Here is a 26,191-nt window from a genome sequence, read left to right as displayed (position 1 = left end):
TGCCGGGTGCGGCGACGCCTCAGCCCCGCGGGGTCGCCGAGGCTTGAGCGGCGGGGCGGGCGGCTCCCCCCCGCGCGCAGCCGAGCGGTGGTACGGCCCTTCCCCGGGCTCGCGCACCGTCGCCTGAGCCCGCCGGGGCTACACGACGGCGGTAGGGGATCCCGTCTGCCCCACAGTCGGAGGAAAAGGAACGCGCGGGCCAGAGGCTCCAGCAAGAGTGCTCAGCTAGCGGCGGCGCGTGCTGGAAGGAGACGAGCGCGCAGGCCCGGAGAGGTGGGGAGAGGGGTAGGGAGGGGAGTAGGGGGAGGACGGGGAGGACGGAGGGCGGGTCTCCAGCCCGAGAGGGGCCGCGCCCGCGCCTGCGCACTTAGCTCCGTCTGCCTCTGTGGGCGCGCCGAGGGGCGGGCGGTGGGAGGGGACGGAGGCGGGGCGGATGCAAGAGCCAATCAGGTGCCAAAACGAAGCGTTTAAGCGACAATCCTTGCCTCCAACGGGGTGGTGCCCGGTGTGGGGGCGGGGAGAAGCAGGCATATGCAAAGTAAGTGACGTATAATGATTTAGGTCTCCCGATTGGCTGAGGGTTTTGCCTGAAGGGCGGGCATTTAGAGGGCTGGTTGGTGACTTGGCCGAGGGGGACCTGCCTGGAGTAGCGGGTGTGTTTCCTCTGGCGCATGTGTAGGGTACACGTGTGGCTGCTCGCCGGGAGCCAACTGTGGCGAACTTTCACGGAATGGAAAGGCACCGTGTTAAGCCAGGAGTGTGAAAGACTGTCCTTCCCGGTCTGCCTCTCCACTTTCACCTCGGGTCTGGCAATCATTACTTTTCATCTGTTTGGGATGATTGTTATGAAGGTGAGAGGAGCAGTGGGATAGAAGTTTAAATTCCACTTGCTAAAAGATCTTTACTAAACCAGTAGGTGGATACAAGAGGATCGTCCCTTGAACTTCACCCTCTACTAGTTAGATCTGCCAAGGTCAAGTTAAACAGATCTTTCCCTCCAACTTGTTTGCAAAATGGTAACAGGTTCTTAAAGATAGGAAAGGGAATAGCTATTAGCTGCCTAGACAATGCTTAACATGCCGTGGGTGTGAAAATGAACGAACTTTTCAAGTATACTTAAGAGTTTTTTTCTACCCTAACCTGAGTCTGGACCTTCGCTACACTTGCTACACTTTGTTCTTCGCTCTTGTCCCGGACAAGGACAAAAGAATAGCATATCACAGGGGTGGGAACCAACACATCCATGCTACACCTAGCTTAACTACTTGCCTACCCTTGAGACCTTAATGAAAAAGTCGGTCTTTCAACGTTCCATTTCCTCCTTTAAGGCCAGAAACCTGCTGTCACAGCCCCTGAGGAAATGACTCAGAGGTTTGTGAATAGCCCGATGGGGTAGATAGAACCCAGCCCGTAAATGAGTGAGTTGTCTTCGCCTTTACAGTTCCCCCATTAAAGGTTCTTCCCTACCAGTGCCACTGCTACTGCTATTGAAGGATGAAGGTCTAAATATGTCAGCTAAGCGAATCAAAGACATGGCTTCACCAACAATGAGCTCACCTATTATTCCCCAAACATTAAACTGCCCCACCCCCTAGAACGGCCCCTAGGTAACCTCCTCCTGTGACCCCCACACATCTTCCTGTGCTGCTGGCCAAAGTCAGCACTGGCCTGCAGCACCATCACCAAAACCGTTTTCTCCTCCTTCCTTTCCTTCTTTCCTTCCTTCTTTCTCCTTTCCTCTGTCTCTTTCATTCCTCTCTTTCTTACCTCTGTCATTTCCTTCCTTTTTTCTCTCTCTGAAGCACTTATTTTTTACCTATATTTATTTATTTGGCAGTACCGGGGATGGAACTCAGGAGCTTGCACTTGTGAGGCAGGCAAGGTGCCACTGAGCTAAATCCCTGGACCCTATTTACCTATATTTAAGACCTTGTATCTTATTCAAAGTTGAGTAATTCTTGATTCCTGCCTTTAATTCCCTTATAATCTGGAAGAGCTAGCTACACATAACCCGCATGTAGCCCCTGATTTTTTAGCTCCCCATCAATAATATATCATTGTTGGGTCACAGATTTAGCTCAGTGGTGCTGCCTCCTGCCTCGAAAGCACAAGGTCCCAAGTTCGATCCCTGTTCAAAAGAAAAAATCATTGTCTTGAAGGAATGAGTAACTTGAAAACATGCACAGAGGGAAGAGCAACTGAGAGCAGTTGAGGGCTGACACTGCAGAATCCCACCCCCCTCCATAGTACTAGGGATTGAACCCAGAGCTTTTGCCCTGAGCCCCTTCCCCCCGCCTTTTTCCATGTTTCATTTTGAGACAGGGTTTTGTTAATTTGCTGAATTGCCTATGCTGGGCTCAGACTTAGAGTCCTCCTGCCACAGGCTTCCAGAGTGCTGGGATTGCAGGCATGCACCAGCACTCCTGGCTCCCACAACATATTTCAGTGTGATTGAAGGGGTACTTCCAGAACTAGATCCTCCTCTGTGAAGCTGGCCCTTTCCTCTTTGGCTCCCCTGCCCTGGAACTAACAGTCTCTCTCTCTCTCTCTCTCTCTCTCTGTCTCTCTCTCTCTCTCTCTCTCTCAACTACATCCCCAGCCCCTCTTTTTAAATTTTTGAGGCAGGGTCTCACTAAGTTGCTTTGGCTAGGCTTAAATCCTCCTGCTTCAGCCTCCCAGACTGCTGGGTTTACAGGCATGTGCCATCAGGCCTGGCTCTAATTGTACCTCTTTAAATCTCCCTTGCCATCCTCCTCTCATTGTACACTGTACCCTGAATCCTGCCATCACCACCCCTCACCGTCACTGGACCTCCATTGGGAAAGCAGCCTCCAGCTCTCTTCATGAAAGTACCTTCCTCTCTGCCTCTTGTTTGGACTTTCCCCAAACCTGAAGCTGAACAAACCTTCACTTTTCCTTGCTAGGTGGAAAAGGTGAATAGTAACAAGTACTGGGCCCATTCCCAGATATTTCAGCCTGTCTTTGGAGGACTTCATGCTGTTTGAATGTGGGGATTTCTCCCTGGATCCTCCAGTTACTTCCCTTGACAAGCCCCGCTGAGCTCCAACATCCTGTGAGCTCAAGCGCTGGCCAAGGCCAGCTGGCCCCAACCCTTTTGTCCCTGGATCTTTTTTTGCTGAGCTATTTGTTCCAAATTCCATTCTGCTACCTAGGCTGGAAATTGCACTCATGCTCAGCTCAAAGGAATGCAGCTCATGTTGGCCAGAGAGTGCACCCAGAAATGGATAGGTAGAATCTTCCTTTACTTTTGTGGCTTACTTCCTCACATCTGTGAGGCCGCCTATGTCACTGACCTGTTCCTTTTTCAACTGCATAGCAACTACTTACAGGTCACCTTCTGGGATGGGGAGGTCCTTTCCTGACTTCTCTGCAGTCAGCGTGGTTTTCTGAGCCTCAGAGGGCCCGAGTCATTTCATTTGGCATGATATTTGCTGCCTTCCTGGAATTACCCTGATTTGCATATTGTTCAATCACATTCATTCATTCATTTATATGAAACATTTATGTAATGAGCACCTACTATATTGCCCAGCCCTATGTTAGAAATTAAGAATAAGTAAATCAGGCCAGGGGTATAGCTTAGTGGTAGAGTGCTTGCCTAGCATCCCCAAGGCCCTGGGTTTGATCCCCAGCACCAAAAGGAAAAAAAATAAGGCCCTACCCTCACATAGTTTAAAATTCTACAATAAACTGGTAGCTAGAAGCAAACACACTTACTTTTACATACTTATAACTACAATTATAGCACATTAAAACTCGTGAAGGTAACCTGGGCATAGTGACCCATGCCTATGATCCCAGCCCTCTGGGAGGCTGAGGTAGGAGTATCACAAGTTTGAGGCCAGCTTGTCAATTTAACAACTTAGGGAGACTATGTCTCACAATAAAAAATAGAAAAAAGGGCCGGAGGTTTAGCTCAGTGGTGCTGCTGCCTGTCTCCCAAGCCCAGGGTCCGAGTTTGATCCCTGGTACCGAAAAATAAAAATAAAAAATAGTAAAAAGCTGGAGATATAGCTTGGTGTAAAGGCCTAGGTTAAATACTCAGTACCACCAAAGAAAGAAAAAGTGTCGGGAGCAATGCTACATAATTTTAGGGAAAAATCATTTGATTAGGCCTAGTTCTCCTGCCTATAGGCCAGCTGTGGCATTTTGAGACTTAATTCCATTTTGGCCCCGGGTCACAACTGAGACCTCAATGATCTGGTGATGCTGTGATGCTCCAGGACAAGATTGCACCAGCTGAAGACATCCTGGGAGGAATAAAATCTTCATCTACTCAGTTCCTCATTGTTCTTGGATTGTTACACTTTGTTTATGCCCATGTACTGAACTCTCTGCAAGTCATTTGTTACACCTTATTTATTGGGATGTACTAAATTGTCTGCAAGTCATTTGTTACATTTGTTTCTCCCAACGTACTGCATAAAAGGTGTGGTAAGCTAGGCGTTTTCGTCTTTGCTGCCCAGAGCAGTACTGATCAGGCCCAAAGTTCAGCTTCTTCTCAAAGTCTCATTTTTTTCTACCTTTCCTGTATAATAAGTTAATTCGCCTTGTGCTGCCGAGGCTCACAGGAGACTAGGACTTACTGCAGAGGTCCTAGTAATGTCCCCTTTCCCTGTTCCGTACAAGAAAGAAGGAAAGAAAGAAAGAAGGAAGGAAGGTGTGTGTGTGTGTGTGTGTGTGTGTGTGTGTGTGTGTGTGTGTGTGAGAGAGAGAGAGAGAGAGAGAGAGAGAGAGAGAGAGAGAGAGAAAGAAAGGGCGAGCAAGCAAGTGTGGTGGCATACACCTGAAATCCCAGCACTCAGGAGGGTGAGCCAGGAGGATCACTGTGAGTTTAAGGCTAGCCTGGGCTACATAGTGAGCTTGAGGCAACATAGCAACATAGCAAAACCTTGTCCCAAAACACCCCCCAAAATTTTTTTTTAAAGGTATGAGTGGTTTGAGCATACAGCCCGCATCACATAAGCATTTGACTGGTGCTTATAAAATGAAAAGTATCACCATTAATCCTCAATTTTCTCTATTAAAAGGAATATACAAATCACAGACTCTCTGAAAGCGCTCCCTTGTTGGTTTCTGAACACCTGCTGACTCTGCCATGTGTAACAAATACCTTAACCTTTTCTTGCAACCTCAAGTCCTTCCTTAGCTCATCTTTGGCATTAAGGCCCTTGCTGGAGGTATGGACAGCAAGAAGAACAAGGCCCTGAGAGAGCTTCCATCCTGGAAGAGCTGATGTGCCTGCCCCTCCCACAATAGACCTGCCTCCACCCAGCAAGGCTTGGAAAGGAGTGAACCCATCCTCAGGGGGTCTAGTTTGCTGTTGATTGAGCCACATGAAGTTGTTACTGGTTTTATGTTTAATTTGTGCAATTTTGTTTTTGTAATTTTTTGAGACAGGGTCTCACTGTGGAGTTCAGGCTGGCTTTGAATTCACTGTGTAGCCCAGGCTGGCCTCAAACTCACGGCAATCCACCTGCCTCAGCCTCTCGAGTGCTGGGATTATAGGCATGCGTTACCATTCCCAGCTAATTTGTAAAATTTTGAGACAAGGTCTAGCCTTGAACTCCTTGGATCAAGCAAGTCTCTTGCCTCAGCCTACCAGTGGCTGGGGACTCTAGGCCTGCATGGTTGGTTGACTGTTTTTGACCTACCAAAACAACATTTCATAAGGGTTAGACTGGTAGATTTGAGAATAAACCAAATTGTCCTTGGAAACAACTGACCTATCTATCAATATGACCTTTCTGGTGTGTGTGTGTGTGTGTGTTTGTGTGGTGGAGGTGGTGATGGGATATGATGACAATGGACTGACTTTAGTGCATGGAGAATGTGAACTGCAGGGTGAGGAATGAACCTGAGAATATAAAGTGGAAGGAAAAAGAAGTAGGAAAAAGCCAGTTGAAATCTTAGTTACTTTTTTCATTGCTGAGACAAAATACCTGACACACAGTTAGAGGAGGAAAGGTTTATCTGGCTCACAGTTTATAGAGGTTTCAGTCCATGGTCAGGTGGTTCCAAGGCAGGTTGGGATGGCAGAGGGACATCACAGAGGAGAAATAGCTGATGACAGGCAGAAGGCAGCAAAGTAATAAGGGACTGGAGCAGCCCTCTTTCTGTCCCTTATATTCCATCCAGCCTAAATAGGGTGGGTAGCACTCAGTCAGGGTGGGGCACCCTGAATCCCAGCCTCACACCCTCAATCCCAGCAGCACACACCCTAAATCCAACCACCCCCTAAAAGTCCCCACCTATGACCACATGAGGCTTTTCGGGGGACATCTAGACCCAAGCCATAACAGCACCTACTTCCCCCCCACTGTCCAGGAAAGATCAACATGAAATTGGTGCTCACACACATGTGGCCTTCAAAATGTCTGTCTGACTCCACTCTCAGGATACACTCCCCAGCCAGCCCACTGATGACTAATTTAGCTCCCTGGGGTTGCTTTTTCTTTCTTTTCAGTACTGGACACCGAAGCCAGGATATCACATATGCTATGCAAATGTTCTACTACTGAGGTACATCCCTGGCCCTTTTTATTTTTTAAGATAGGGTCTTGCTAAGTTGCCCAAGCTGGCCTTGAATTTGGGGTCCTCCTGTCTCAGCCTTCTGAGTAGATGGAATTATAGGCATGGGCCACATGGCCTGGCTCTGGAATTTAAAAAAAATTAGGAAAAAGGTGATCCAGCAGCTAGAGGAATATTCAAATATGAAAGACACCACTTTAAGTAGCACATTAGCATGCAGTTATATCCTTTGGCCTCCTATGAGTTGGATGGCTGGGAATCAGGCTTCTTCAGGCAAATGAGCCCTGAAGAACCGTCACATAATATGGCTATGACCTGGGGTTAGTTCTCTGGTAAATTCACTGAGGGAATGCTACCCTGGGTGGGTTCTTTGAGAGCCAATCAAATGACTAGTACAAAGCAGGACCTTCAAACAATTGCTTTGACCACAGAATGTGAGGGATGTAATTATATTAGCAAGGCATAGTTATCCTGTCTCTGACCCCAACTCCATTCTTGATCCTACTTCATGACCCAGGAAGAAGGTGTGAAATTCCCTGCCGTTTTGTTTTGTTTTGTTTTTGCTTTTGCTTTTGTTTTTTGAAGACAAGGTCTCACTGTGTAGTTCAGGGTGGCTTTGAACTCACTATGTAGTTCAGGCTGGCGTTTGACTCATAGCCATCCTCCTGCCTCAGCCTCCTGAGTGCAGTGATTATAGGTATGCCACCACGCCTGGCAGCCTGGCATTTTCTGCTTCTCACTCAGAGCTCCCTCAGTCATGCTTACGAGCTCAGCAGGTCAATGGGATTGTGATGCTCCCTGGGTTGAAAAACGGAGAGTGTGGAATGTAGAGAGCCCAGACTACTATCTGTGCTGAGTCCAGGCAAGTCTTTTACTTTTCCCCTGCCAGGTTGGTCAGCCATGTTTGAAATCATGGTTGAGTTTAGCACAGGAGTACATATATGAGTGTGTGTGTGTAAATATATTTTTTCCAGAACATGTAAACTGGGCATGGTGTATTAAATTTGTAATCCAAGCACTCAGGAGGCTGAGGCAGGAGAATTTACACATTCAAGACCTATGTACTGAGGCTCTGTCTCAAAAGGATATTCAGTACCTGCAAATACAAAGCATGTACCTTTTTTGTTTGTTTTTTTGGTACTGGGGATCGAATTCGGGTTCTTGTGCTTGCGCAGCAGGTGGCGAAACCACTGAGCTAAATCCCCGGCCCGCATGTGGCTTTTATTTTTATTTTTTCTTCTTTTTTTTTTTTTGGTACCAGGGATTGAACTCAGGACCTTGTGCTTGTGAGGCAGGTGGCAGAACCACTGAGCTAAATTCCCAAAATTTCTTTCTTTTTTCTTCTCTTTTTTCCCCCCAAATTCCCCTGCCCTCCCTTCAACCCCTCCACCCCTCCCTATTTACAAAGACTTTGTTTACAGTTTTTCATTTTCTCATATTAATTCCATTCCCTTCTTTCCTTTCCCTTACCCCTCCCATGTCCCCTTCCCATTTGCCCCTTTTCTTCCTATTTCACATTATCTATTATAACTTTTAGTCCTTATTTACACTCTCAGTTTCTCACACTAGAGAAAGTCTTTGATATTTACACATGCGTGTCCTATTTATTTCACTTACGAGTATTGCCTCAATGTGCATCCATTTAGCTATAAATGTCTCTAATTTCTCATTTTTTATGGCTGAGTAGTACTCCATTAAAAATAAAACACATTTTCTTGATCCAGTCTCCAGTTGATGGGCAATTGGGCTGCTTCCAAGTTTTAGCTATTACAAATTGTGTTGCTATGAACATGAGTGCACATATATCACTGTGGTGTGATTCTTTTAATTCTTTGGGGAAGATACTCAGCAGGGGAATAGCAGGGTCAAATGGGACTTTCAGTCCTACTTCTTTGAGGTATCTCCATACTGATTTCCACAGTGGTTGCACCAGTCTACACTCCCACCAGCAGTGGAGCAGGGTTCCTCTTTCCCCACAGCCCTGCCAGCATTTGCTATTGGTTGATTTCCTGATAGCAGCCATTCTTTCTGGGGTGGGATGGAATCTCAGCTTTGTTTTCATTTGGATCTCTCGAATGACCAGTGATGTTGAACATTTTTTCATATGTTTTTTTGCTATTTCTACTTCTTTGAGAAATGTCTGTTCATTTCAGATGCTCATTTTTGGATTGGGCCTTTAAATTTGGGAGGTCTGATTTTTTAAAGTTCTTTATAGATTCTAGGTAGTAGATCTTTGTCTGAGAAACAGCAGGTGAAAATTTTTCCCAGATTGTGGGTTGTCTCTTCACTCTGTTGGTGGTTTCTCTTGCAGTGCAGAAGCTTTTTAATAAGAAGTGATCCCACTTGTTGATTGTTTGTGCTAGTTCATGGGCAACGGAGGTTTTGTTCATAAAATCTTTTCCTACACCAATGTCTTCAAGAATTCTACCTAACCTCTGTTCCAGCCGGCTCAGCATTTCTGTTTTAATATTTAGATCTTTAATCCATTTTGATTTTAGTTTAGTGCATGGTGAGAGGTATGGGTCTAGTTTCAATCTTTGGCAAGTTGAAACCCAATTTTTCCAGCACCATTTATTAAAGAGGCTATCTTTCCTCCAGTGAGGGTGGTTGGCTCCTTTGTCAAAGAGGAGGTGTCTGAGTGTGTCTGAAGTTGTTTCTGCATCTTCTAATCTGTTCCACTGGTCCTCAGGTCTGTTTCTTTGCCAGTACCATGCTGTTTTTATCACAGTAACTTTGTAGTATAGTTTGAAGTTGGGGGTTGTGATACCCCTGCCATGTCTCTGTTGCCTAGGATTTCTTTTGTTATTCTAAGTCCCTTCTTGTTCCCAATGAATTTTTGGATTGTTTTCTCAAGGTCCATGAAGTATGCTGCTGGGATTTAAATTGGGGTTGCATTGAGTCTGTATAGCAGTTTTGGAAGTATGGCCATTTTCACTATGTTGATCCTTCCTACCCAGGAGCAAGGGATGTCTTTCCATTTTCTGATATCATCTTCAATCTCTCTTTTCAGAGTGCCATAGTTTTCAGAGAAGAGGTCTTTGATTTCTTTTGTTAGGTTGATTCCTAGGTATTTCAGTTTCTTGGATGCTATTGTGAAAGGAATTGTTTGCCCTATTTCTCTCTCAGTGAGCCTGTTCGTGTAGAGGAAAGCTATTGATTTTTGTGTGTTGACCTTCCACCCAGCTACTTGACTGAATTTGGTTACTAAGTCTAGAAGACTTTTGGTGGAGTTCTTGGGGTCTTCTATATAGAGTATCATGTCATCTGCAAATAATGACAGTTTGACTTCTTCATTTCCTATCTTTATGCCTATTATTTCTTTCTCTTCTCCAATTGCTGTGGCTAATGTTTCCAAAACTATATTGAACAGGAGTGGTGATAGTGGACATCCTTGTCTTGTTCCTGATTTTAGTGTGAAGGATTTCGGTTTTTGACCATTTGGTATGATATTGGCTGTTGGTTTTCCATAGATGACTTTTATCAGATTGAGGTAGAGACCATCTATTCCAATTTTTTGTACAGTTTTTTATCATAAATGCATGTTGGATTTTGTCAAATGCTTTTTCTGAATCTATGGAGATGATCGCATGGTTTTTGTCCTTGGCTCTATTGATATAGTGTATTACATTGATTGATTTGTGTATGTTGAACCATCCCTGCATCCCTGGGATGAATCCCACTTGGTCAGAGTGTATGATCTTCTTTTTGTTTTTTTGTATATCCTTTTATTGGTACCTTTTAGAAGTACAATATAATGACATTCATCATTGGAGATATGCACCTTTACATACTCTCTTGGTTCTTATTTTTTCTCCCTTCCCCTGCCCTCCCTGTGTATGATCTTCTTGATGATCTTCTGCATTCTATTTGCCAGTATCTTAGTAAGGAGTTTTGGGTCTATGTTCTTTAGTGAGATTGGCCTATAGTTCTCTTTTTTGGTTGGGTGTTTCTCTGCTTTGGGGATCAAGGTGATGCTTGCTTCCAGGAATGAATTCAGGAGTATTGTTTCCCTTTCAATTTCAATGAAGAGTTTAAAGAGTAGTGGCAGTAGTTCCTCTCTAAATGTCTTGTAGAATTCAGCAGTGAAGCCATCAGGACCCGGGCTTTTCTTAGTTGGTAAGTTTTTAATTGCATTTTCAATTTCATCGATTGATATTGGGTTGTTTAGAATCTTTAGGTCTTCTTCATTCAACTTTGGTAATTCATATGTATCTAGGAATCTGTCCATTTCTTCTGTGTTTTCCGTCTTATTGGCATATAGGTTCTCCAAGTAGGTATTGATAATTCTCTGGGTTTCTTCTGGGTCTGTTGTAATTTCACCCTTTTCATTCCTAATTGCATGGATTGGGCCTCTTCTTTCCTTTTTCTGATAAGGTTGGCTAAGGGCTTGTCAATTTTTTTTATTCTTTCGAAGAACCAACTCTTGGCTTCATTGATTTTTTTGTATCGTTCTCTTAGTCTCCATTGCATTGATTTCTGCTCTGATCTTTGTAATTTCCTCCCCTGAATGAGCTTTGGGTTTGTCCTGCTCTTCTTTTGCTAGAAGCTTGAGGTTCAGCATCAGGTTGTTTAATTGGGCTTGCTTTGTTTTCCTAATATGAGTATTCACTGCTATGAATTTCCCTCATAAGACTGCTTTCATTGTGTCCCATAGATTCTGATGTGTTGTATTGTCATTATCATTTAATTGTAGGAACTGTCTGATTTCTTCTTTAATTTTCTCTGTGACCCATTGGTTATTCAGAAGTGTGTGGTTCAATTTCCATGTGTTTATGAAATTCTTGCAGTTTCTTTTGCTATTCATCTCCAATTTCATTGCACTATGGTCTGATAATACACAAGGGTTAACTTCTATTCCTTTGCACTTAGTTAACCATATTCTGTGAGTGAGTATGTGGTCTATTTTGGAGAACAACCTGTGTGCAGCTGAAAAGAATGTATGTAATCTGATTTTGTGGGGTGGAGCACTCTGTAAACATCTGTTAAATTCATTTGTTCAAGAGTGTGATTGAGTTCTAGTAATTCATTACTTATTTTTTGTCTAGTTGATCTATTTATTTGTGACAATGGGGTATTGAGGTTCCCCACTATTATTGTATTAGTGCTTATTTGATTTTTCATGTCTGTTAGTATTTGTTTTATATAGTTGGGTGAACTAGTGTTTAGTGCATATATGTTTATGATTGTAATCTCTTCCTCTTGGATTGTTCCCTTTACAAGGATGTAGTGTCCTTCTTTGTCTCTCTTAATCAGTGTTGCTTTGAAATGCATTTTATCTGCAAACAGGAGAGCTACTCCTGCTTTTTTGAGGGGTTCCTGTCACATGGAGTATTGTTTTCCACCCTTTAACTTCATTCTATGAATTTCTTTTTGAATTAAGTATGTTTCTTGTATGCAGCATATTGTTGGATCTTGCTTCTTGACCCATTCTGCCAGTCTATTTCTTTTGACTGCTGAATTGAGACCATTAACATTGATGGCTAGAACTGATATGTATTTACTTATCATTGTCATGACTTTTTATTTCTGTTGGATTCTCCCTCTTTGCATTTAATTTCTTGTCGTGCCCAATGGATTCATTCTTCTGGGTTTCCTGGGGTTGTGATCCTCATTTTCCTTTCCTAGGATATAGTCTAAAATTTTTTGGAGTGCTGGTTTGGTATTCACCAAGTTCCTAAGGTGCTCTTTGTCATGAAAGTATCTTATTTCTCCATCCATTTTGAAAGATAGTTTTGCAGGGTACATCAATCTGGGTTGGAGGCTGTTTTCTTTTAGGGCTTGGAATATGTCACTCCAAGCTCTTCTTGCCTTGATGGTTTGTGTTGAGAAGTCTGCTGTGATTCTGATGGGCTTTCCTTTGTATGTGATTTGTTTCTTTTCTCTCACTGCTTGTAGAATTTTGTTCTTCTGTTGGGTTTCTGGAATCTTATCTATTATATGCCTATGTGTAGATTTTTTTGATCAAGGCTAGTTGTGGTCCTATATACCTCACTTATCTGTATGTCAAGTTGTTTTCTCCTGCTTGGGAAGTTTTCTGCCATCACTTCTGTGAACAATTTTTTTTATGTCGTCTGCACTCTCTCCTGTTTCTTCATTGACTCCGATCAGTCTTATGTTATTCTTTGCATCATCTCGCAGCTGCAGGATTGATTTCTTGTGGTCCCTTGGTATTTTAAAGCAATTTTTCTTTTCCTGGTCACTAATTGCAATCTTATCTTCTATATCTGAAATTCTCTCCTCACATTGGCTCATTCTGCTGCGTAAACTTTCAATGGAGTTTTGAATCTCCTGGCAATCTGTTTGCATCTGTTTTATGGATTCCATTTGTTTCCTATGTTGGGATTCCATTATGTTCCTCAGCTCCTCTTTTTTTTTTTATCTGTGTCCACTGTGGACTTATTAATCCTGTCTTGCACTGTGGGCACAGTCTCTGCTGTTTTCAGAGAAATTATTTCTGATTTCATTTTTTCAGATCCTCTTTTGTTGCCAGTTCAGGGAGTCCAGGTGGTTGAGTATCAGATTGTTCCATCTCGTTTCCCTTTTGGGTTGCTTTAGGTGATCTGGGATCTGGGAGTCTCAAAGTCTCTTTGAGACTTGTTTAAGTGTCTTCTCATTTCAACAGGGCGTGGGTGGGGAGAGGGGAGATGTGTGCTACTTACACCCACACGGCTTACCTCCTCGGCACTGGGGGCAGTGGCACGTTGGCCCAGAAGGTTCACCTCCAAACCAGTCACACCTGTTACTTGGCTTCCCCGCTGATATTTCTCATCCTCATATATGCCTGCCTCCTGGATTTAGGATTCATCCGGAATACTTAATAGGTCAAACATGGGTGCTCAGGTTTACATCCATCGGGGATTTTAAGATGGGTGTAGGTATCTGAGCTCTGATGACGAGGAGAACAGCTGAGTTCACATCAGGAAAATCAGCCTCAGCAAGCTTCTCCAAGAAAATCAACAGCCTATTTTTTCTTAATTGCCAAGAAATGCTGATTGGTGATCTTGGTGTCTGCGGCAGTTACTCAGAAGGCCTCAGGCCCCAGTGATGAAGAGGGGCAGGGCTACTTGCCCAGGCCTCTCATGTGACGCTGTCAGGATGCAATCCATCATCACTGCCACCTCCTCCGTCAGCATCCCTCATATGAAGTGTAATTCACTGGGTTTCCCACTTGCCAGACAGTGAGCTAACACCAGTCTTAATTTCCTCCCCTCATTTAGTCCTCATGAGGCAGAAGTATTTATTGCCTTCACTTTATAGATGAAAAGTCTTGAGGCAGAGAGAAGTTAAGTGACCAGCTGCTAGGAGGCAACAGACCTGGGATTGAACCAGGGACTGTGTGTGAAAGCGTACCCTGGACTGTAGGGGGAAGGCCAATACGTGTCCTCTGTGTCCACTGATGGTGTGGCTCCTTCTTAGTTGTTCTCCCTTCAGCCCAAGTGGAACTGGACTGACTGGTCTATGCCCAGGTCTGGGGTTTAGAGAGCAGACAAGAGTAATCATTTATTATCCTGGAGCTCAGTGATTATGCTGAGGAAGGAATCATTTTGAAGACTGGGGCCCAACTCCCTGCAGATTTAATCCTATGGGATGCTGTGATTCTGGATTGTGCCCCCACCCACCCCTGCCTTTGGCAGGCCTCTCCATGCACTGGAAAGCCCAGCCTAGGGAGGGCCAATAAGGAGAAAAATTGGGCATTTCTGATAGGCTAACTGGGTTGTTTTTCCCTTGGTGCTAGCAAATCTCATCTTTATGGACATCCTCAAGCCTTGGTCCTGGAATAAAGTACAAGCCATGGATTTGCATGCAATTGTAAGTTTATATATTATATTATGCACTGACCCTGCTTCCAAACACAGCTTGAGAAAGAATAACTCAGCTTGCCTCAGTGAAATGACAACGTCAAAGGTTCTTAGTGGTAGTGTCCCCCTCCCTTCCATGACAGAACAGCTCAGATCCCAACCTACCCTGCCCCATGCTGTCGTCTTGGTGCAAATCTGCAGTTGCTGCATGACTGGTGCTCCCTGGATGCCCAATCCCTAGGCCCCTCACATTTCCTAGGATGTCTAGAGCCTCATTTCCTGAGTGTAGAAAATGTGAAGCCTGAACAATCTCCTCCCACCCCTCCCCTGCTTTTAGTACTGGGAAACGAGCCCAAGGACTCTGCACTGAACTACATTCCCAGGACTTTTTGGTTTTGGTTTGTTTCTGAGACAGGGTCTCTCTATGTAGTTCAGGCTGACCTTGATGATCCTCTTGCCTCAGCCTCCTGAGTGCTGAGATTACAGGTGTGTGCCACCACTCCTGGCTTCTTAACTCTTAAATATGATATCTGGTTGAAAATTAATTTGGCATCTGGTCTTGCCTGACCAGCCTCAGTCAAAGCCAACTCTAAGTGTGCAGGTATGTGCTCGCTTCAGCAGCATATATTCTAAGTGTGCAGGTAGACTTTGACCCTCTGAGGTCCCCAAGGACTCCCTGTGCTTCCAGCCCAATTCACTGACAGCATTGTCCTCAGAGTCCCAACTGGCTCAGGCTTGCTTCCTGCATTATCATTTAGGGCTGTGGATGTACCTGCCAGGTCCTCTGCTGGACACTGTCCAGTATGGGTAGTGCACCCCATGCCGTATCTAGAGCCATTTAGGATGCCACAGTGTACCTTTGCCCTCTCTGAAGATTCAGTGGACATGAGATTTGTTTTAAAAAATAATTTGTTGCATTTAACATTTTGTAGGATTGTTTATGTTTGCATACCATATCTCTTAAAGGTTTAAATGGAAAGAAGACAAATGACAAAAGTAAGTAGGAAAGCCATGTGTGGTACACCCTTACATTTGGGAGGATGAGGCAGATAGATTGTGAGTTTGAGGCAAGCCTGTTCAAGGTCAGCCTGGATTGCAACAGCAAGACCTTGTCTCAAAAAGCAACAACAAAAAAAATAAAACCCACCCCGAAAAAAGAAAATCTAGAAAAAAACAAAAACAGAAAGAAAAAATATAGGTAGAAGAGTAAGATGCAAGGAAAGACGAGGCTGGAACAAAAAATATCTATCTTTAGGCTCTGGAAAACTGTTTTTGGGGAGCAGAGACAGGGCAAATAAGGGACTGAGCTTCCTAGTGAGACTGGAGATGGAAGTGGGCGTGATTTGTTAATTACAAGATCCCAGAGGACTTGCACAGAACAATGCCCAATGACTTCTCTCTAGAATCCCAGCAGGTTTTCAACAGGATGACCTAAGGGCCAGGGATTTAGCTCAGGGGTGCCGCTGCCTGCCTCCCAAGTGCAAGGTCCCCAGTCGATCCCTGGTACAAAACAAAAAAACAGGCTGGCCTAGACCTGAGGTCAGCCTAAGGCATGGAATCCCAGTACCTCCTCTCAGGAGCCATATGTAGAAGTTCTGCTGGTTTCCTTGCAATATGGACAACGTAAAACGACACAGACACCAGGAGGAGCTTGCTATCGAGGCTTTCCTCACAATGCTCTGCCCTGTGTCCTCCACAGTGTACTTTTATTTTGCCTTTTCCTCCTTTACTCAGCCCATGCTCACTCTGCAGAGCCAATTTCTCCCTCACTCTTCACTTTTACTTTTTCAAATAAACTTTGTCACCACTTTTTTGTTCATTTTGTTTAGTTCTTTGAGACCAGAAGAACCTGGAATCCAACTCCAGAAGGAGATGAGAGCACCAAAAAACCCAGTAATGTTTAATTGGTAAGCCACTTTTAGAAAGAGCTACCCAGTAACACTAGCATTTCCCCCAGATGAAGTCAGGAAATTTCTTTCAGCCACCAATGATAATGTTTTTCAGGCCAAGACTAGACTGTTGACCCAGACCCTTACAGTCTTGTGAATCTGGGCAATACAAACAATTTGTTATGGTTTAGATCTAAAATGGCCCCCTTAGGAGTGGGGAAAGAAAAGAAAAATTGTTAGGTACAGGTACAAATTACTATGAATGTGATCATTATGTATATCAAAAGTATACCAGTAAAATTAAATTTTAAAAAATAAAATGGTCCCCTTAGGTCTAAGGCACACACCTATAATCCCAGCACTTGGAAGGCTGAGGCAGGAAGATCACTGTGAGTTCAAGGCCAGCCTGGGTTACAAAGTGAGTTCAAGGACCCAGGTGTGGTGGTGCATACCTGTGATCCCAGCACTTGGGAGGCTGAGACAGGAGAATTCCCAAGAGTTTGAGGCCAGCCTGGGCTACATAGTTCAAGGCCAGCCTGAACTGCATAGTGAGTCCCTGTCTCAAAAAACAAAAAAACATAAAGTTGAAGAAAAATGTTTTAAAAACTAGGGCTGAGGGTATACCTCAGTGAGAGTGCTTGCCTAGCATGTGCAAGGCCCTGATCTTGATCCCTAGCACCACAAAAATAAAATGAAAAAAGAAAACTTGAGTTCAATTTAAAAAATAAAAATCTATCTGAATCCTTGAAAAGTTCCAAGACCCAGGTGTAGTATGTATGTTTGTAATCCCAGCACGCTGAGGCAGAAGGATTGCAATTTGGAGTCCTGCCTGGGCAAGTGAGATCATGTCTCAAATTTATCTTTTTGTTTTTGATTCTCAAGAGAAAGTCTCACTACATAGTTCAGCCTGGCCTTGAACTGGCAGTGATCCTCTCACCTCAGCCTCCCAAGTGCTGAGATTACAGGTGTGCACCACCATGCCTGGTATAGATAAATTTAGGAAGGGCTAGCAGTGTAGCCCAGTGCAAAGGCCCTAGGTTCAGTCCCCAGTAACAGCAAGAAAGAGAGAGAGAGAGAGAGAGAGAGAGAGAGAGAGAGAGAGAGAGAGAGAGAGAGCAAGAGCACTCCAGGGACTTGGTAACTGCCAACTCAAACAGCCTGAAGACAGGGTAGTCCAGAACTTCCCTTTGGAAGACAGTATCAGTCTCCTGAGTCTCCTGAGTGTTGCCATCTTCATAACCTCTGGGTCTTCTGCAGTGTCCCTTTTGAGATAAGAGTATTCATAATGTTTTCAAAACCAATAAACATCCAGAGACAATCTTAATTTTTCTGTCTAAGCTATTTAAGATTGATGAGGTCTGCACTGAATTATTAAAAGGTGATGAACTCATCAGGCCTGAATGGTCTGTGAACTGGAAGGGACTGAGTTTCTCTACCTTCTCTGTTCCTCCTTGTAACCCAGCAGGGGTAGGATGCTCTCTTTGGCTAACTGGATAGCCAGGTTTTGAAAGGCATCGCAGTGGTGGTAGAGAGGGAGCAGAGGGGCAGCAAGGGCACTGGAGAAGGGGTGATGTGGATGAGATTTCTGGTGATACCAAACTTCTGCTTCATATCTATGGGATGCAACATGTTGGTTTTAGAATTCTTTTTTTTTTGCCTTTTTTTTGGGGGGGGTACCCGGTATCAAACCCGGGACCTTTTGTTTTCCAGGCAGGGGGTGGAACCATTGAGCTAAATCCCCAGCCTTTTTATTTTTAATTAAAAAAAAATTTTTAGTACATGTTTATAGTACATAATGGTTACATTCATCATAAGGAGTTGGTACAAGTATGTAACACATTTTAATTATTTTTACTTCCCCTTCTCACTTCCCTTCCCCCTCCCTCCTTGTCTTGGTCCCCTTCTCATCTGCAAAAGAACTATCTCGCTGTTTCATATTATTTAATGGTGAAAAGACTTGAGAGGAACGTAAATGCTCATGATAGGGGAGTGGTATGTAAACCATAGTTGGAATAATATGTGATGATCTAAAAGGAGGGTTTTGAAGGCTTTGTACCAACATGGGAAACCACACATGTTGTCTTGCCAAGTGAATGCAGAGCAACCATCAGAACCACGACAGGTGGTGTGGGGTTGTATGTCTGTGTTAAGAACATGGGTTTTCTAGCTGGGAATTTAGCTCAGTGGTGCCACTGCCTGCCTCACAAATGCAAGGTTCCGAGTTCAATCCCCAGTACCAAAAAAAAAAAAAAAAGAACATGGGTTTTCTAACTGGATGGACCAGTCTGGGGGTTCAGTTCCCATTTCCTCCACTCATGAGCTGGATCATCATCTGCAAGTTTCTTAACTTCTCTGGGCTTTGGTTTTCTTCTTTTTCACAAAGATAATAAAATGTGCATAATAAAATAAGCTGAGTTGTCTTAAGTGTTCTGAGGCTGGAAGTTCGTGTATTTGAGCAAAGTTGGCCAACTTTGGGAATTAGTGACATCTGGAGATGTAGCTCAGTGAGAAGGTCCTGGGTTCAGTCCCACTAAAAAAAAAAAAGTTCCCTTCTACTTCTCTATAAGTTGTGTGTGTATTTTAAAAATTATTTTGTAAAAAGAACTGTAGAAAATAATGAGATTAAAGAATTTTAAAAAATTCCATCCATTGTTATATAACAAACTGGCCTATGACTTAGTTGCTTGAAACAACCACCATTTTATTATGTCTCACAATTTGGGAGTCAGGAATCTGAGCAGGTCTCAGCCATGCAATACCTGTTCCTGTGGCATTGGCTGAGGTCACTCAGTAGGTTTATCTGGTAATTGGACCTATGTGGAGAGTTCTGGATGCTTCCTCATTCATCACTCTTGTTCCTGGTGAGGGGTGGAGGTCAGGCTCCACTGGGAATACTGACCCACCACAGTATGAGGTAATTGGACTGCTACGTGGCAGCTCAGGATTTCCAGAGCCAGTAGTCTGAAGACAGGAAGCTGCCAGACCCTTAATTCCTGGGCTTCCACTCTGGCACAAATCACTGTGGCCTATTGTTCAAGTGGTCACAGAGGTCATCCAGGTTCAAGAAGAAGGGACATAGACCTCCTACATTTAATGGGAAGAATGTCAAAGAATTTACAGCTATCTTTACCTTAGAAACTATTTGAAAGGTGGTGATACTGACATTAATGCCAGTATTTGTTGTAAAGTTAAATCATAAAAGGGCCTCTCTGGGAAAATGCCTGGGTAATGGCCTTTGGTTGGGTTGGGGTTATTTCCAGGCTGAGCAGGGAGCTCTAGTCACTCAAACAGCAAGCTACTGCAAGCAGGGCAAAGGGGAAGAGAATCACCTTATGCCCTTGGGACTGTTTTGGGTACAGGGGATTGAACCAGGACCCTGTCCGCAGCCCTAGATTTTGGAAAACAGATGTAAGTGATGCTTCTGAGCAGTTACAATGTGAGGTGGCAGTGTATTATGGTTTAAGTATTTTTTTGAGACAGGGTCTTGCTATGCAGATCAGTCTGGCTTGCTCTGTATCCTAGGCTGGACTTGAACTCATGATCCTCCTGTCTCAGCCTCCCAAGTGCTGAGATTATAGACATGTACCACCATGCCTGGCTATGGTTTGGATCTAAAACATATGCCCAAAGTCTTATGTGTTCTAAGGTAGGGATTTCAGAAGTTAATTGAGATATGAAGGCTCTGACTTGTCAGTGGATCAGACCACTGATGAGATGATGATTTCAGTTTTTTTTTTTTTTTTTTTGGTACCAGGGATCGAACTTGGGTTCTTCTGCTTGTGAGGCAGGCAGCGGAACCACTGAGCTAAATCCCCGGCCCTATGATATGATGATTTGATGGCATTTGGGAGGTGCTGAAAATTTAGGAGGTGGGGCCTCATTGAAGGGACTGGATTATGGGGATATGGCCTTAAGGGCTATATGTTCCTATATGGGTTAAGCATTTATAATCTGCAAATATGCACTCCAAAATGCTCGAATATGCAAAGCCTTTTGAGAACCAACATGATAGCACAAGTGGGAAGTTCTACACCCGATTTCATGTGTCAAGTGGCAGTCGAAATGCAGGTACATGGCCGGGGATTTAGCTCAGTGGTTCCGGCGCCGGCCTCACAAACGCAAGGTCCTGAGTTCAATCCCTGGTACCAAAAAAAAAATGCAGGTGCCCTAAATATGTATCTGTGTGTGAGTATGTGTGTGTGTGGTGGTATCTCACTGTGTTACCTCGGCTGACCTTGAACTGGCTATCCTATCCTCCTGCCTCTGTTCCTGAGTAGCTGGCATTATAGGCACATGCCAGCACAACCAGCTTCCCAAGGTAACTCATTATGTGTATGGCACTGTTCTAAATGCAAAATAAGTCTGAAATCCAAAACATTTCAGGTCATGATGATTTGGGGTAAGGGATATTTAACCTATGTAACCCATCTCTTTTCAGTGGTTAGTTGCTTGTCCCAAGGATGAGGCACTTATATTTACTTGTTTGTTTATTTTTGAAACAGAGTTTCCTTATGTAGTTCAGGCTGGCCTTGAACTCACTATGTAGCCCAGGCTGGTCTCATACTCACAGTGATCCTCCTGCCTCAGCCTCCTGAGTTCTGGATGAGAGTGTGTGAAGATTTGAGAAAAGAGTTGCAGGTGATGCATCATGAAACAGGAAAACCAAAGATCACCAACAAAACATGAAAAACCAGGAGAGAAGCCTCCAACAGTCTCCCAACTCCAGAAGGAAGCAGCCGTGCTGATGCCTTCATGTTGGCCTTCAAGCTTCCAGAACTGTGACAGAGTACATTTCTGATCATTTAAGCCCCCACCTTGTGGCACTCTTACAGCATCTCAGAAACAGGTACTCTGAGAACCATCTCTGAGTCATTCTCCGGTCTGTGTGTGTGCAGTGCTGTGGCCAGTCTCTGCAGATGGGCCGATCTCACATCATTAGGGGTGGAGCCAAGGTCAGCTTTGGGGCCTCATCGGCCTTCTGTGTCCCCCCGCCGCCGAATTAAGTTCCAGTGTGCTCATGCTGCCCTGGACTGGAAAGAAAGTCTTCAATCAACTTATTCAGAAAAAGTGCTGCGGTTACAATGCTCTCCCAAGTCAACAAATCATACTTGAATGGTGAAATGTCAGATATAGCCTGGTTGGATAGATTTTGGGGTCAACGAGGGGCCCTCAAAGACCCCAACAAACCATCTGCCTGCCCTGTAGGCATCCTGTTATTATGATCCTTAGTCTCTGCATGCACTCAGCTTCCACACATCTTTCCAAGCTGCTTTTGCAGCCCAGGTAGGGCCTGCAGGAAAATCAGGTGTCCTCTGAGAGCGCTTAGAAAGGGAGTGGTGAGAGGGCCTCAGGAGCCCTCAGGATTTATGGTTAAAGCTTGGAAAACAATTATGCTGGAGCGATCTCACCCAGCAGCAGCCAGGCCCTGCTGTAGCCACTCTCCAGGAACACTGAAGAAAGGAAACAAAGCCCCAAACACAGAGATCATCACAGATGGCAAACAAGTGTGGGAGCAGGGTCTGGTGGTGCACACCTGTCAACCCAGTACTCAGGAGGCAGAGGCTGGAGGATTGTGAATTTGAGGCCAGCCTGGGCTACACAGAAGAGCCTATCTATGAAACGAAACAAAACAAGCCCCCAAATATTCAAACCACCAAAAACAGAGCGGGAACATGATCCATTTATGTTGTCTATTTCTGTTATCTGTTGATGGAGGGGGGTGTCTGTATAAAGTATCACTGCTTAACAAATCACCCCAAATTTAGCTGCTTAAATAAATAACATATTTATTGTAAATTAAACTAATGCTGAGATTCCATCTCACTCCAGAAAGAATGGCTGCTATCAAGAAATCAACCAATAACAAAGACTGGAGAGGCTGTGGGGAAAAGGAAAGCCTTCTCCACTGTTGGTGGGAATGTAGACTGGTGCAACCACTGTGGAAATCAGTGTGGAGATTTCTCAAAAAACTAAAACCAGAGGTCCCATTTGACCCAGCTATACCTCTTCTTGGTATCTTCCTGCAAGAATTAAAAGCATCATACCACAGCAATATATGCATACCCATGTTTATAGTGGCACAGTTTGTAATAGCTAAATCTTGGAAACAGCCCAAATGCCCATCAACTGATGAGTGGATAAAGAGGATTTTTTTAAATATACAATGGAGTACTATGCCATAATGGATGAGCTTCAGACATTTATAGCTAAATAGATGGACCTTGATACCATACTCCTAAGTGAAATAAATCAGACACACATGTTTAAATACTGCATTGTTTCTCTGGTGTGACATGTTTAAATTGTTTCTCTGGTATGAGAAACTGAAAGTGAAAATAAGGACTGAAGTGTATAACGGATATTGGGAAATGGAAGTGTTCAAATGGAAAGGGGAACAAGGGAGAAGGAAAGAAAGAAAGGAAGGGACAAGAAAAAAAGTGAAAATAGAAGGAAAAAATGGAAACAAAACTTTTGTATATACAGAGGGCAGGGGCTGGAGGGGATAATGGGATAAAATAAAATAAAATTTGTTTTTAAAAAATAACATATTTATTGTTTCATAGGTTCCAGGGGTCAGGGTTTGGGGGCCAGCCTGAGCACTTCTAGCTCAGAGTCTCTTGTGGGGTTGCAGTGAAATGTCCACTTTGCTTCCAAGATAGCTTCCTCACATGGCTGTTGGTGAATGCCTCAGTCTTCCACTCAGTGCTATCCAGATGGGCCTAAGATAACCAACCAGCCTGCTTTATCCAGGACTGAAGGGGTTCTTCAAATGTGAGACTTTCCATGTGAAAGCCAGCCAAGTCCCAGACAGCTCTGGGATGAGTTGGCTACCCTATTCGGGCCTCTTCATGAGGTTGTTCATGACATGAAGAGAAGGCTAAGAGAGTGATCATGACAGATGCCACAAATTCTTTATAGCCTCATCTTGGAAGTAACATACCACACACCTGAATACACACCTCTGCTGATTTCTATTGGCCACTCAGACCAGCCCTGGTGTAAAATGCAAAGGAACTTGTGAGCATCATGGAGACTATTGTAGAGGCTGGCTTTCATTTTGCCGTAGAACTTGGATTTAAAACAACCATTTCAGTAGGTTAACAGGACCCAGTGTGGTAATAGTTCTGCTCCACATGATATTGGTTGTAGCTGCAGTCATCTGGGGTCCAACTGGGCTGAAATGCAGAATGACTCACCAGCTTGGCAACTGGTGCCAGCTGTGGACCAGGAGCTCAGCTGGGGCTGTCAGTGGGAGAGTCTTGCTTTTCCTCCATATGGCCACCCTACAAGGGAAAGGGACAGCTGAATTCTGAGAGGAGCAGCCCAAGAACAGGTGCTGCAAGAGGAATGGAACAGAAACTGCCAGTCTTTCTGAGATCAGAAGTCCTTGGACATTTTATGATGCCTTCTATTGCCAGAGCAGTCACAGGCCAGCCCACAAGTAAGGAGAGGGGAAATAAGCTATCCGATGTAAGGATTCATATATATACTGTATATGGACAGGAGGAATTGTGAGGGGCTGCCATACTCCCTAAAGATCATGCTTGGGGTCTCTCATGGGGAAATGTACAAAATCCCCAGGGGCTGAGGGGTTTCCCAGGCACTCTCAGAATTAGGTGTTCATGTGTTCATGATTATGATCCATTCCTGCTTATGGAGCATTGTGTGAAGGGATTTACATGTATGACCTCTTTAAATTTTCATATCAATCTGATGAGAAAGGCATTATCTTCATTTGGTGGATATGGAAACTGCTGCTCCAAGAGATTCTGTAACTTGTCTAAGGCCATAGAGTTAGAATTGAATCCCAAATCAGTGCTTCAAAGTGCCACCTCCTTTTTTAGGACACTTACTTTTAAGATGCTCTCTCTCCAATCACAGCTGCAATGTTGTGGGAAGCCCAAGACACATGAGGTCAGGTGTAGACATTTTTATCAGCAGCCCTTGTTGAGCTCCCAGCTGGCAGCCACGTCAATGAGCTATGTTAAACTTTTCGGCCTAGTTAAGCCCCTGAGGCAGCACCCTATCAACCCAAGGAGGGGGAAGAGGTAATATAATGCTGGTTAAGTTTTGGCAAGATTTGTTGCACAGCAATGGATAACCAAAACAGAGGCAAAACTACTCTTTCTTGGATGAGTCCCTACAGAGCCTGAGGAGGGAGTTCCTGCTCTGGGAAGTGGCTGGCATAGGGTACCCTTAGTGATCCTTGAGTTCAGTGCATGAGGCTGGGTCTGCAGATGATAGTTTTCCTTATTGCCTGACCCAGCTGGGAAAAACTTCAGTGAGTCACATGGCTAGGAGCAGAAACTGTGTGTGAAGGAATTAACAGAAATCTGGGTAAGATTCCCCAAGTAAATAATGTTGATTCTCAGAACAAAGGAGACATTGCTTAATACTACTGAAACTCACACAGTTATTGCTTTATGATTGATTTGCTACTTGTGAAATTTACCAATTTCAGAAAAGTACCATAATAAGCATAATTTTAAAAATAACACCACTTTGAATTGCCTAAACACTGCACCGTTCCTAAGGGTCATAAGAGGGTCCGTGTTACTGGGGACTGGTCTTCATACTCCTGTGAAAAGAGAGTGGGGCCAAGTTGATCTTGAGGTAGCCCTAGTTGGTACCTGGATCCCAACCTGAAATCCAAGTCCTCTCAGCAAACAGATCCTCACCGTGGTTTGGAAAGATGGAGGCTCTTTGGGCTCCATCGGCCTCAGTCATTTTTTCTCCCACCCCTCACCTTTCAGTCTTTTCCAGTTCAGTGGTTCTCAAATTTTAGGATATCAGTATTATTTGGGAAGTATGTAAAAGCTGCAAATTCTAGGGTTCTTTCCAAGAAGATCCCCATTCTCCAAGTCTGAGGTAGTACTCTAGAGTTTTAGTTCTAACAAGAACCAGGTGATTTGGGCCAGAGATTTAGCTCAGTGGTTCTGCCACCTGCCTCATAAGCACAAGGTCCTGACTTCGATCCCTGGTACCAAAAAAAAAAAAAAAAAAAAAAGAACCAGGTAATTCCTCTGTGATTAGACCCCATATCACAGGACTGTGATCTCCATTCTTCCCTAAACACATGAAAAAGAAATAGAAAAAACCTCTGTGCTTACCTTGGAGGGTATAGGGAGGGTCTTCAGATTCTAAGCAGGTAAGGGTCTACCAGGCCCATCTGGAGGAAGTGGTTTTTTGGGCTTGGAGAGCTCTTCAGAAGTTCTGTCATTGTCACCTAGCAGTTTCTTTTAGTCTGCCTTACTATATTGAGTTTCTAAGAAAGATTCATTAGAAGAAAAATTTTGTGGCCTGAGGTTGTACTCAGAATGCTTTGCCTAGCATGTGTGAGGCCCTAGTTTTGCTCCCCAGTACCACATGTATGCATATGAGCGCATACACAGACTGAATCTTTTGGGGAGGCTGATGAGGGAGGATCACTGGAGACCAGGAATTCAAAACTAGCATAGGCAGCATGGTAAGACCTCCACCTCAAAAAAAAAAAAAAAAAAAAAAAAAAAAAAAAAAAAAAGGGCGAGAAAATAATAACCAAATACCTTTTTCTCCTTGAAAAAAATTCCCATGATGACAAGGATGTGGAGAAATTGGAACCCTGTAGCCAAAAGGTCAGCTATTAAGTGGATAAACAAATTGTTGTATATCCCTACAATAGATATTATTCAGTTATAAATGAAGTACTGATTAATGCTACAATACGAGCAAACCTTGAAAACACTGTACTCAGTAAACGGAGTCAGAGACAAAAGGGCACACATTGTATGATTCTACTCACATGAGACATCTAGAATAGGAAACCCAGAGGGAAAAGGCCAATGCTGGCTGCCAGGGCCAGAGAGAGGGAATGAGGAGTGACTCCTTCACAGACATGGGATTTCTTTTTGAGATGATGACATGTCCTGAGTCTAGATACTGGTAACAGTTGCAGAACATTGTGAATGTAGC

The 26,191-nt window shown here is 44.0% G+C and overlaps 1 long non-coding RNA gene across 2 annotated transcripts; it reads left to right on the top strand.

The window, feature by feature from the left end:
- Positions 1-93: 93 nt before the first annotated feature.
- LOC147825239 (uncharacterized) lies at positions 94-25,782 on the top strand. 2 transcript variants are annotated; one of them, XR_015440814.1, is made up of 5 exons: positions 94-273; positions 14,288-14,361; positions 16,181-16,258; positions 20,743-21,086; positions 22,070-25,782. It is a non-coding gene; the product is annotated as an uncharacterized LOC147825239 (long non-coding RNA). The 2 variants fall into 2 exon arrangements; XR_015440813.1 differs by lacking the exon at positions 22,070-25,782 and having other exon boundaries at positions 20,743-22,063.
- The last annotated feature ends 409 nt before the right edge of the window (positions 25,783-26,191 follow it).

The sequence above is a fragment of the Heterocephalus glaber genome, unplaced genomic scaffold (assembly GCF_053883595.1).
Source record: "Heterocephalus glaber isolate CG9 unplaced genomic scaffold, H.glaber_assembly_v1.0 deba00001504, whole genome shotgun sequence".
NCBI lineage: Eukaryota > Metazoa > Chordata > Mammalia > Rodentia > Bathyergidae > Heterocephalus > Heterocephalus glaber.
The sequence above is the reverse complement of the archived record's forward strand: the minus strand, read 5'-3'. Positions and strand labels throughout refer to the sequence as shown.